The 13,677-nt window shown below is 46.7% G+C and overlaps 1 protein-coding gene across 1 annotated transcript in view; it reads right to left on the bottom strand.

The window, feature by feature from the left end:
• The window catches only part of myo1b (myosin IB), a gene marked incomplete at its 5' end in the record, with an annotated part of 133,827 nt that overhangs the window by 93,316 nt on the left and 26,834 nt on the right, over positions 1–13,677 (bottom strand).

The raw sequence follows: 13,677 nt of genomic DNA, 5'->3' as shown, positions 1-13,677 counted from the left end.
GAATTTGCACATGAACTTCGGACTCTGTTCCATCTATTTAAATTTGTGATTGTGTGGTGTATTTTACTACTATTTTAACAGTGCATTAGAATACGTATTAATGGATTGAGATGACTTGACTCTGACGGACTAACAGTTTTATGCCATGAAGTTTTAGCCCCATCAGTGTTTTTTCGTTGTCTTTTGTGTTCTCTCTTGATACTGTTATATGTTGTGCTGCACTAAACGGAATGTCGTTGTATGTCTCATACAGTGACAATAAAGATCTTATCTTATCTCTTTATGCAAACGTTATGATGGGGAGGGGAGGGCATCACTGACATGGTGACTGGTTATAGAGCAACTCATTGACTGCGAGTATATTGTTTGTCAATTCAGACAAAGTCTAAGAAGCCATCCATGAAAATGTTTTCAACACAATGTTATACAATATGTAGTGTGTGTGTGTGTGTGTGTGTGTGTGTGTGTGTGTGTGTGTGTGTGTGTGTGTGTGTGTGTGTGTGTGTGTGTGTGTGTTGGGGGGAGGGGGTCCCTGCTTCAACGGTAAGGTTCTTCTTAGTTAGTTTCATTTATTGTCCACGTGTGGAAATTTGTCTTCGGTCTCAACACCAGTAAAAAAACAACACTTACACAATTTTTTTTTTCATGGCAAAAAGAAGTGCAGGACAACAGTGGCAAATACATGAAAAACAACAAATCTAGCGAGACTTGGTATCATTTAGTGCCTTAATGGCATTTGGGATGAAGGAATTTTTACATGTACAAGACCCCACAATCTCCACATAGGAGGAACCTACTTAGACTGAGGCTATACTGTATTTACAGTTCACATTTGGCAGGCAAACAGTCATCTACACACAGCAGCGAGCTAGTGCTGCTGGAACAGGACTCCAGCTCTCTCCGCTAGCAGCCCATGAGACTTCAAATTAGCCCGCTAGGTCTCCTGTTTTTCCCCCCCCGACCCGTCTGTACTTCGACATTCATTACTCAGGAATTTTTTCCAGAGCCACCACTAATAATAGCTGCGATTGTGGGGGGAAATGTTGCATGTAAGTTTCCCCCCTTTATTTTTTTCTGCCCGTCTTCGAAAAACCTGGCTGACACCCTTGATCTATTAACTCTTTTATTGCGGCTAGCTGTTAGCATAAATCCCAGTTCCAGGTGCCACCATACGCGTTCACTTTAAGAGTCGGAGTTTGCCCGCCGCCCCCCCCCCCCCCACACACACACACTCGAGTATCATTGGCATAAGCACACGCTGTTTACCTTTCGTCAGAAGCTTTTACATGGCGGGAGTGTCGCGGTACAAAGGCACAAGTTAAAATCCGAAATTTGGATAGCAGAAGATCCACCAAGGACAGCTCTCCTGGATTACGATTTATGGACGTTTGAAAATCCTCCTTTCAACTGGCTTTACACGGTGATTAGATTTTCAATCCCATAGCTGGAGCAGTGGGGCGTTGCCATAGGAACCGGACCAATGTTAAAAGCCTCCGTGGGACTCAACCATTATATAGACAGAGTATACATTGGGGTCCGTATATATACGGACCTGGGATATGACATCCCCTAGCGTCGGGGTCCGTATATACACACGGACATGGGAAAGAAATAATTAACCGTCTGCCCGCTGGAAACGAGGAACACTAGGGTGTAAATTAGTACCCTCACCCGCCAAACCCGAGATTCTCGGGTTTGTATTGTTTAATTCGGATCATATCGTAGCTAATGAAGCTATCGCGTAAACATTGAGTGAGCAACTGGCTGCGGCCATTTTGAAGATGCGCGCGCATCCACATATAACTAACATTATAACTAACTTCACCAAAGGTGAAGTTGATCCGACATTTGCCTACAACACTCCCCCGAGGAGATTCATTGACCAATGACCACCTGGATCGTCATATTAGGCGAAGCTTTGGCGGAAACATAGCCAATGTACAAGTTCATACAGATCTGCTATTTTCAGCAAAGAGAATTTGAGTAAACAGAAAAAAGTAAGGTACGAAGTGCAGACCCCCTTGCACCCTAGCATTGCTATTCTGAGGAGAACTTTAGTAAAAACAATTGCCGATCACAACGCCTCGCAGCACGAGCCACTGTGAGCTTGTAGAGTGGCTATTTTCGCCAAAGAGGTGTGGTGTAGGGAAGCAAGAGTACAGAGTGAAAAGTCCAGTTTACTTCCACATTTCTGTCAAACAAGTCTATGTAATCTATGAAAATGATTAATGTGCTACACAATACTCCTGCCTTAAATCTGTAGTTTACGCAGCAAAAGAAGTACTCATTTTCTAAAAACAATCTCCATGAATTGAAGGCTTCATGACATGTTCATGAAATAAGTAATTGTTTGGATGAACTACTCACTAGCATGACTGAAGTCAAATGAGACACAAGTAACATGTGCTTAACCCTTTTTGACCTGAGATCAGATTCTAAAAATGTCTTCTACATCCTGACAGTTTTCTGAATGTCAGTCGTTCTTCGATTTTTCAAAAATAGCAGACCTACAAGCTCGTAGCGCGCCACTCGGTGGCGCGCTACGAGCTTGTAGATCTGCTATTTTTCCAATAGCTAAAGCATAACATAATGCTAACACCAAAAGGGGTTAAAAAAATTTTCAGATGTAAAAAATGTCTGAGACGATAGAATAGGAAGGGGAACCTTCTGAAAGCTTCATGGGCCTAAGATAATCAACTTCAAAATCTAAAAAAAAACTGACAAAATTACCTCTCAGACATGCTAGTGTTATATATATCTCCAATAAGAACAACTTCAACTTCCAGTCATAACTTCAACAGGCTGTGTTATTTTAACATACAATAGTGTTTAAAAAGTTAAAACACAGGTTCACAGAATCATAAGTCGGCACAGAGGCAAGTACATAATCAACACAGCTTTGGGGTCATCGTGGAAGAATGCGTCAAAATATCACTCCCAAGTCATTTGGCTTAATTCTTTGCCTGCGGCGGTGGGGGGGGGACTAGGTCTTTATTCTAAATTATGCGAGTAATGTCATTAACCCATTTATACCCGACGTCAAAATTAAAAAAAACGTTCGCTCTGAAAGAATATATATTCAAAGATTTGTGCCGCATTTTTACTACTTTTCAAAAATAGCAGACCTACAAGCTCGTATGAGCTTGTAGATCTGCTATTTTTCAATAGCTAAAGTATAACATAATGCTTAGTTAAAACACCAAAACGGGTTCCCGTTCAGAATGGGTTAATTAAACAATTATATGCAACCAAGTGTTTCCGGACTGCAGTAATGCCTGACACCCACATATTCCATGTTTTTTATTTATTTTTGTACACGCCACACAGTGTCAGGAGTTGCATACAGCAGTGGTTCTCAACCTGTGGGTTGGGACCGCAAGGGGGGTTCCCACGTGCTTTTTTGGGGGTCCCCAGATGACAGAGAAGTGACCTTTTCAATGCCTTAAAAAGAAATCAATCAAGCAATCAACAAACTATACTATAAAAATGTTGAAATATTGCCAAATTGTCAAACAATATAAGAGAGAGGCAACAATAGTGTGAACATAGCCAATGGAGATCTACAAGCTCAGAACGCCTCGCGTTGTGAGCGACTGCAAGGTATTGTGAGCTTGTAGATCTGTGGAATGGAGTCAAACTAAATGTAATGCCTACAATTCCTCGAGTGCTCGTCAGGGATGGGGGTCCCCAGTTCAAATATGATTATTATTATTGTCTCCACCAGGCCGAAGGCATGGGGAGAGAGTATGTTTTGCACTCCGTCCGTGTGTGTGTGTGTGTGTCCGTCCTTCCGTCCGTCCGTGTACAGCTAATCTCCGGCACCGTTAACCCGGTCGATGTGTTGCACACACTCCCTGGATGCCAACGATGAACCTCTGCCCCACATTTTCCAGAACGGCCTGTTATAGCGCCACCATGAGGCAGCTTTTCACATTTTTTACCTAAAACTGCACCGATCTGCGTGAAACGTTGCATGCACACTCCCTAGAGGCCAAGGACAAACCTTTGACCTGCATTTTCCGCATCTGCCTTTTATAGCGCCACCAGGAGGCCTTTTGTAAAAACACATTTTTTTATATTACTCCTCCAGATTCTGTCCAAAAATCTCACAAATCGTTACACAGTATCTCTATGGTCATGTGCGCAAGTCGGATCTGTCAGATATTTCATATTCCATCCTAATTGGCTATAATTGGCTTTCACAGTTAGCAAGATTGCCCCGTTTTGAACAATAGCCTCAAATCATGAACGCAGCGTGCAATTTACGTGAAATCTTTCACACATTTTCTTACTAGGCTGAGGAATATATCCCATCCTTTTCACATTGGCCTGTTATAGCGCCACCAACAGGTTGATTTTTGCAAAACACATTTTTGGAACAAAATGCCTCAAATCATCCAATTCCCATCAAAGGCGTATGAAGAAATGGCAATCGGTACACATGATCTCTGTAGTCATGTGATCAAGACGAGTCTGTTGGATTTATCAGATTGTACACTGATTGGCTAAGATTGCCTTCCAAAGTTTTCAGGAGTGGCCCGTTTTGTACAAAATGCTGCACATGTCCTGCTCATCCAGAATTCTATCCTCAGAAATGCTATGAGTGATCTGGCTCTGCATTTCCTCAACAAAATGAAGAAAATAGTTGCAAAAAAAAACATCCTCCTAAACATTTTGCCAAACATCACACACACTCCTATCCTCCTGGTGGAGACCTGTGCCCGGAAGGGCACTTTTTCTAGTTATATATGTATTGCTTTGGGGGCATACAGAATATGTCTCCAAATGTCGTGTTTCGCCCGAAATCGAGGCAAATTATTGCAGTCGGAAATGAAGTGCATTCTGGGATGTATTATGTGGCACTCGAACACTGTTCTGATTTAAGAGGAAACATCAGTATTCATAATCCGGGGAGATGCATCACGCTGGGAGGAGATGCATCACGCTGGGAGGGGGAGATGCATCACGCTGGGAGGGGGAGATGCATCACGCTGGGAGGGGGAGATGCATCACGCTGGGAGGGGGAGATGCATCACGCTGGGAGGGGGAGATGCATCACGCTGGGAGGGGGAGATGCATCACGCTGGGAGGGGGAGATGCATCACGCTGGGAGGGGGAGATGCATCACGCTGGGAGGGGGAGATGCATCACGCTGGGAGGAGCATTTTGTTTCTTACACCACAAGTTGATGTCAGAACGGATGCAAAGCTGCAGATGGAGGTCGACGACGAGAGGGGAATAAATCCAACAGTGGTGTCACTGTGGCCGCCGTCAGTGGTGGAAAGTAACCAAGTATTTTCAATTCCGTACTTTTACTTGTAACGGAGTAGTTCTAAATTGCTGTTTGGGTACTTTTACTTAAAGGAGCATTCCACTCATTTTCAACATTTTACTATGTCATTAATATACCTTAGAGCTGTTGTGTGGAAATAATAAAAAGTCCCCCCCATTCTGTGTTTCCTAGAACTGGAGATCTGAAAAAAATCATTAACATGGTGAAACACATCTTGATGTCATCAAGATGTGTTTCACCATGTTAATGATTTTTTTCATACTTACAGTTCTAGGAAACACAGAATGGGGGGACTTTTTTATTATTTCCACACAACAGCTTTAAGGTATATTAATGACATAGTAAAATGTTGAAAATGAGTGGAATGCCCCTTTAAGTAAAACAATTGAGTACTTTTTCCACCACTGGCCACCGTGAGGGAGGAGGAGTATGAGGAGGAAGAGGAAGAGGAGGAGGAGGAGGAGCAACATCTTCTGGAAGACGAGAGTGTGATCAGACAGAGCTGCTGAACTACGTCTGAACTGCTTGGCGAGCAGCAGCAAACCCGCTGACTGCCTCGTTAAGGAGCCGCGTCATTTCCAGGCCCTAATGGTAATCACACTGCTGCAATAATGAGGTCGCTTCTTAAACCAGTGTGCTATATCAATGCACCAAGACAGCCTCGAGTGAAGCCGTCACTATACGACTTGATCATACAGCAGGGGTGGGCAACTTTGACGATGGAGAGGGCCACTACATTTCCACACTCTCTGTAGAGGGGCCACATTGCATATTACTGTCGTAGCAAAAAATAGCCGATCTACAAGCTCAAAACGCGTCGCAGTGCGACGCGTTTTGAGCTTGTAGATCAGCTATTTTTGCTATTATTTGAATTTAAATCCTGAATACATTTTTGCTATTTTTGAATTGGAATCCTGAAAAGTAACCTTTTTATTTCATTTCAAATGCCTTTAATTATGATTATGTTAACTTTATGAGCTAAATACAAAAACATTGGACATAAAAAAAAAACATTAATAATACTCATTAAGCTACTAATCTACTTATCAGTATTCTGGGCCGCATGTGGCCCACGGGCCGCCAGTTGTCCATCCCTGTCATACAGCAGTATTCTGGTATTAACCTAGTGGGCCTCATGTGGCCCACGGGCCTGTTGTCCATCCCTGTCATACAGCAGTACTCTGGTATTAACCTAGTGGGCCGCATGTGGCCCGCGGGCCGCCAGTTGTCCATCCCTGTCATACAGCCTAGCGGGCCGCATGTGGCCCGCGGGCCGCCAGTTGTCCATCCCTGTCATACAGCCTAGTGGGCTGCATGTGGCCCGCGGGCCGCCAGTTGTCCATCCCTGTCATACAGCCTAGTGGGCCGCATGTGGCCCGCGGGCCGCCAGTTGTCCATCCCTGTCATACAGCCTAGTGGGCCGCATGTGGCCCGCGGGCCGCCAGTTGTCCATCCCTGTCATATACAGCAGTATTCTGGTATTAACCTAGTGGGCCGCATGTGGCCCACGGGCCGCCAGTTGTCCATCCCTGTCATATACAGCAGTATTCTGGTATTAACCTAGTGGGCCGCATGTGGCCCGCGGGCCGCCAGTTGTCCATCCCTGTCATACAGCCTAGTGGGCCGCATGTGGCCCACGGGCCGCATGTTGTCCATCCCTGTCATACAGCAGTATTCTGGTATTAACCTAGTGGGCCGCATGTGGCCCACGTGCCACCAGTTGTCCATCCCTGTCATACAGCAGTATTCTGGTATTAACCTAGTGGGCCGCATGTGGCCCACGGGCCGCCAGTTGTCCATCCCTGTCATACAGCCTAGTGGGCCGCATGTGGCCCGCGGGCCGCCAGTTGTCCATCCCTGTCATACAGCCTAGTGGGCCGCATGTGGCCCGCGGGCCACCAGTTGTCCATCCCTGTCATACAGCCTAGTGGGCCGCATGTGGCCCGCGGGCCACCAGTTGTCTATCCCTGTCATACAGCCTAGTGGGCCGCATGTGGCCCGCGGGGCGCCAGTTGTCCATCCCTGTCATACAGCCTAGTGGGCCCCATGTGGCCCGCGGGCCGCCAGTTGTCCATCCCTGTCATACAGCAACACACAAAAGCATCAAAAGCGGTTTTGGACATAATGACAGAGACAATATCCACACATTTTCCAAACCTGGCAAACAAAACGTTTTTTTTTTCAAAATATGTCCAGGAATGTCATGACCGTGGGAGCCCTGGACTAGTCTAGAGTGATCCAGGCCATTCTTATCTCTCCATGTGGCTTCCCTTGGAGTTAATTGTGGGTCTGGGAATTGTGCAGCAGAAAATGTGGTCATGACGTACTATGGTGTGTGTGTGTGCTGTGATGTAACATGGTAGCATCTAGTAAACCTCATTTGCCTTGTATTTCTCTGTTCATGTCAATGGCGTTTTTAATATTTGTTTAAGGAAAAACAAACATTAAACCTGTATATACGAGGGGCTAGCGCCCCTCAAAAAGTAACAACAATAAATAAACAATGTACTAAATATAAATTGTGTGTGTGACGTGCGTGTGTGCGTGCGTGAAACTTGGAGACCCAATCACATCTTTTGTATAAAAAGGGTGGAAACCTCATAATGTAAAAACTAAAATAGCAGATCGACAATCTCAACTGCTAATGTTGATACTTTTTGTGTGATGCTGTTGTATGGTCAAGTAGGGCATTCATTAACGCGCACACACGCACCCACGCACGCACGCACGCACACACGCACACACGCACACACACCAGAGAATCGGAGAATCGGAGATACGAGGTTTACGCCCCGACAGAAACCATATCCAACGTCAGTCCTCGGTTCCATCCCATTCTCTCAATCCCCAACCCCTGTTCCAGTCCCAAACCTCAGCCATCCATCTCCCCATCTACACCCAACACGGAGGGCTCCACCCCTCCAATCCCAGTCCCACCGCCCACAACTCCACCCCTCCAAGCCCAGTCCCACCGCCCACCCACCCATCCTCTCAGCCAGGCTTTGTCCTCCTGTCCCAGCTGCGGTGTGTGGTGCGGTCGCCCCCCCGTCCAAACCCAACACTGCTTGGTGTTGCCGTACGCATTATAGCGGTGAGAGACGGGATGACATTACGTCATGGCTGAAAAGTGCAGGGCAGCTGTCTGCGCTTTGTGCAAACAGCCCTGCTGCCTGACATGATCGCCACAAAGAGCTGCTGCCTGACATGATCGCCACAAAGAGCAAAGCATCACACAATTAAATATCCAGCCGTCCCCCAGAGGACCACTGGAAGGAAGGAAGGAAGGAAGGAAAGGAAGGAGGGAGACAGGGGGTGTTCTCCTGCCTGGGACAGGGGAGGGTCTAGGAGGGAGGGAGAGAGGAGTGGGAGGTCCGCTCGCTGTCAGGAAGCTCTGCCAAATGTAATGATATGTCATTGGCTGACGTGACACACCATGTCCCTTCTTTACACAGGGCTGCTGGTCATATGAATATGAAAGGACCAGGATCACAATATGAATGGACCTGCAAGCTGCTGCCGGGGGGGAGGGGGAGGGGACGACGACAAGGGGTCCCAACACAGGCAGGGGCCAAAGGGGGAGGGGGGACGACGACAAGGGGTCCCAACACAGGCAGGGGCCAAAGGGGGCACAGTTCAAACACCTGCATAGCAAACCAAACGGGCTAAAGAAATAATAACATTTCTTCTATTTTTTTTCTCTGCATTGTGCACACAGCACACACTCTGTGGCAAAAACTAAAAAGCAGATAGAGAAAGAGAAAAATAAAATCCGAATTAGACCTAACCAGAACACACAGCTGTTGTCGGCCGGGTGGGTGGGTGGGTGGCCAAACCATCATATAAATGCTCCATTTATAAGTAAAACATCAGGACTTTTAAAGTAGATGCGGACGATAGGAGGAGGCATTTCACCGATTTGAGTAAGGCAAGAAAATGTGAGCAGGCAAAATGAGGTCACCATCTAAGGCAGAAGACTAACCACTTCAAAAGCAAAAAAATGAATACATTGTTTTATTTGTTGTTTTCCGTGAAGAGGTTTGGTGTAGGGGAGGGAGCGGACCAAGAACACAGCCAATCCCTGGCAACTAGGTTATGAAGCAGTGACCACTGCAAGTCCTGAGACCCAACAAACTCTCTTAAACAAAATGTAAAGGGCTGGAACCTCCGGGCAGGGTGGCAGGAGGGCAGGGTGGCAGGAGGGCAGAGCAAAAGGCCTGTGGGCCGTGTGCCAGTAGCAGCAGCAGCAGCGGTGCTCGGTACAACCACCATTACACCAAGCCGCCAGGCTGTAATTTGGAGCTGCTCGTGGCAGCGGTGAGCGCAAAGCCACACTGGGCATGAGGTAAGCGTGCAGAAAATAGCCCCCCTCAGCCCTTTTTTTCTCCTCGTCTTGGGCCGTTAGTCATACTAAGGAGTAGGAGGTGGTCCGGGCCGGGGGGGGGGGGGGGGTGATCTGCCTGTGCCCTGCATGTGAAGATGGGCGGGGCGTTCTCTGAGGCATGCCGACTGAGGACATGATTTATAGCTACTAATGAAGTTATATAATAAATGTATGGGTCTGGTAGGAGCATGACCCGCCCTGCTAATGGGCCGAGACAGGCCCTGCCCAAAGTAATGATCGTCTTTCTGATAGCGGGGGTGTTTGGCCAAGGCGGGAGGCCGTGATATTAAAATAGAACGGAAGAGCGCACGCACACGCACACGCACACGCACACACACACACACACACACACACACACACACACACACACACACACACACACACACACACACACACACACACACACACACACACACACACACACACACAACAGTAAAGCCGTGTCTCTAGCAGCAGCTCTGCAAAAACATCTCATTCTTCTTTTTATTTATTTTTTTAAATTCTGCCTGACAATGGGTCAACTGTGTGTCCAGTCCAGTCAGTGTTCTGTGCTAAATTTAATCCAGCCAGTATGACATGTTTGTGTGTATACGGGGGTGGCGGGGGAAGGGTGTCCTGGGCTGTACAGTAGCCTGTGATCTCGGCGTGTAAGCTCACCCCCTCTAGAGACCACACGGCACGGCAGGCTCTCAGGACATCCGCCCGGCGTGCTGAACCGGCCCGGGGAAGACACTCCTTCCTGTCGCTCTATACTACGGCCCAGGTGGTGGTGATGGCAGTGGTGGAAACAGTACTCAATTGTTTTACTTAAGTAAAAGTACCAATACTGCAATTAAGAACTACTTTGTCAATCAAAATGTACTTAAAAGTACTAAAAGAAAAAGTATTCATATTGCAGAATGTCCAATTTCACAAGTTCAAAATGTGTAGAAAATCGATTGAAAATAGCCGATCTACAAGCTCTCATTGAGAGAACGTCATGCTGAGAACGTGTCACATTGCGACACGTTCTGAGTTTGTAGATCTGGCATTTCCACTCTGTTTTTTGAGTGGTGCAACCACTCCAAGGAACAGCAATGTCCCTATGGGACTATGTTACTATGTTTAGTACCAGTAGGGGCACAAGTGGCGCTGTTGTGCCAGAAACAGAGAGAGAGATAGTGTTGCACTGTTGCCTGCTAATGACAGACAGAGAGAGAGAGAGAGAGAGAGAGAGAGAGAGAGAGAGAGAGATAGAGAGAGAGAGGCAGGGGGAGAGGGGAGTTGCACCACTCAGTTCACAAGGGTGTGATTGTTTTAAACGTTTGAAAATATATGAACAATTGAACATGGTAACTAATCAACATTATGACCATCTCAAATAACTGTTATTGGCCAATTATGCAATAATTGTGACAGGTCTACAAGCAAGGGGCCAAATATGCACACAGTGTACAGTGAGAAAGGAAAATCATTGCCGGTAGAGATTGATTTCTAAACTACAGGTGCAGTCGGGCATGGAGCAAACACACGCGCACACACTCACTCACACACAGACACACACGCACTAACGTACACACACACACACACACACACACACACACCCCCCAGAGGGTTTCGATTTCCAACCGATGTGGCACATCTGGCCACGACTTTATGAAAGTGTGCGTTCTGTGTTGCTACTGGAGGCTACAAAACACGACGCAGGGTGAAGAAGGGGAGGGACGTTGTGTTGATATAATCCCCAGGAGAGGGCGAGCTATAAAATGTATGAAAACAAGACGATAATCATAACCCCATTATATCCCGAACAACCGTCTCGTTGTGTGGAGTAACAAATGAAGACGCAATAAGGAAGTTGCACTTCCCCGTCTGGGGGAAGACCGAGTCACGAGTTCCCCCGTGATAACTCGTCCCGGACATTTCTACTTGGCACGCAAAGCAGCACACCAGTGAGTGAGTTCTGTTCACCGCTTTCAACCCCCAGGTTTTGGGCATGTTATTATATCCAATAGAAACAAACAAACAAACTAAACGTATATATACACACTGTCTAACGCTGTTGTCGGGCAGAAACCTAAAATAAAAATAAAAAATAAAACACACACAGACACAACACAACACACATGTAGAAGATTACTTAATAAGAGGAAAGAAAGAAGGAAAGAAAGAAAGGCAAGGAAACAGAATAAGGCATGGAAGGAAAAGGAACCATGCTGGGTAAGGTAACAAAAACAACCTTGGAATAGCGCATGCACGCACGCCACGCACGCACGCACACACACACACACAGCCTCTTTTAGTACATGCGTGCCAGTGCCATGTGGGGCTTATACACATAAAAAAAAGGGCAGAACAAATCAGTCACTGGGTCAGAAGTATATTTAGCCACAAAACAATCCGATTACTCAGCTCCTCATCATACCCAGACGAACTGATGAGATAATTCATACAGCGAGGGGCCCGGGGAGGGGAGGCGACCCTCCCCCTCCCCCGTAGGGTGGCAGGCTGGCAGCCAACAACACACAATTGAGAGTGTGTCTTTTACAGTGCGCTCTGGGGTCAGCGTGCATGGGGCGCTGTGACTAAGCACCCCTCTGCGCTCTGGGGTCAGCGTGCATGGGGCGCTGTGACTAAGCACCCCTCTGCCTTAGAATCCTCTCCAGCACCATCCTATACCCACCGATGCCTTCGGGCAGAACCACAGCCAGATGCTCACAGGACCACGACAATGACACACACACACACACACAGTCACACAGTCACACACACACACACACACACACACACACACACACACACACACACACAGTCACACACACACACACAGATCAGACCTGCTTTATTAGAAGCATTGTTTAAGGCTTTCCTTTCAGCTGTAGTACAGAGGCACAGGAAACCAGAGAGAGAGAGAGAGAGAGAGAGAGAGAGAGAGAGCGACACACAGACAGACAGACAGACAGACAGACAGACAGACAGACAGACAGACAGACAGACAGACAGACAGACAGACAGACAGACAGACAGACAGACAGACAGACAGACAGACAGACAGACGAAGAGAGTCTTAGATTGTAACCCGTGTCCTCATGCTCACTGGGAGTATGATGGTCTGTGCACAACATACTTTTTTCGTAAATAATAATTATTATTATTTTCAGAAAACATGGGTCATGATTTAGCAGGATTTTTTAGAATCCATTCTGGGTGTACTTATACACGACTCAACCTTCCTCCTTTAGGCTACAGTGCTGCACATGATCCAGATTTTTTGCTGTCAAAATGAACACTGGTCTCAGGTAAATCTGTGTCAATGTCCCTCAACAGCTGCTCATCATCACTGGCGTTGGCAAGAAAGAAAAAAGAGAACATTGTCCCACTTGGAGCTGCTGTGCCACTCTAACCCATTCTGGGCGGGAACCCCTTTAGGTGTTTTAACTAAGCGTTATGTTATGCTTTAGCTAAGATCTACAAGCATCATCTACAAGCAGATCTACAAGCATCATCTACAAGCAGATCTACCGGCGCGCTATGAGCTTGTAGGGCTGCTATTTTTGAAAAAAAAAAATGCGGCACAAATCTTTGAATATATATTCTTTCAGGGCGAAGGTCAGGCCTAAATTGTGTAAACATGAACACAGCGCTCAACAGGAGAACGGTCTAGACATGAACACAGCGCTCAACAGGAGAACGGTCTAGACATGAACACAGCGCTCAACAGGAGAACGGTCTAGACATGAACACAGCGCTCAACAGGAGAACGGTCTAAACATGAACACAGCGCTCAACAGGAGAACAGTCTAAACATGAACACAGCTCTCAACAGGAGAACGGTCTAGACATGAACACAGCGCTCAATAGGAGAACGGTCTAGACATGAACACAGCGCTCAACAGCAGAACGGTCTAAACATGAACACAGCGCTCAACAGGAGAACGGTCTAAACATGAACACAGTGCTTAACAGGAGAACGGTCTAAACATGAACACAGCGCTCAACAGGAGAACGGTCTAGACATGAACAC

Source organism: Electrona antarctica, assembly GCF_951216825.1.
Source record: "Electrona antarctica genome assembly, chromosome: 13".
Taxonomy (NCBI): Eukaryota; Metazoa; Chordata; class Actinopteri; order Myctophiformes; family Myctophidae; genus Electrona; species Electrona antarctica.
The sequence above is the reverse complement of the archived record's forward strand: the minus strand, read 5'-3'. Positions and strand labels throughout refer to the sequence as shown.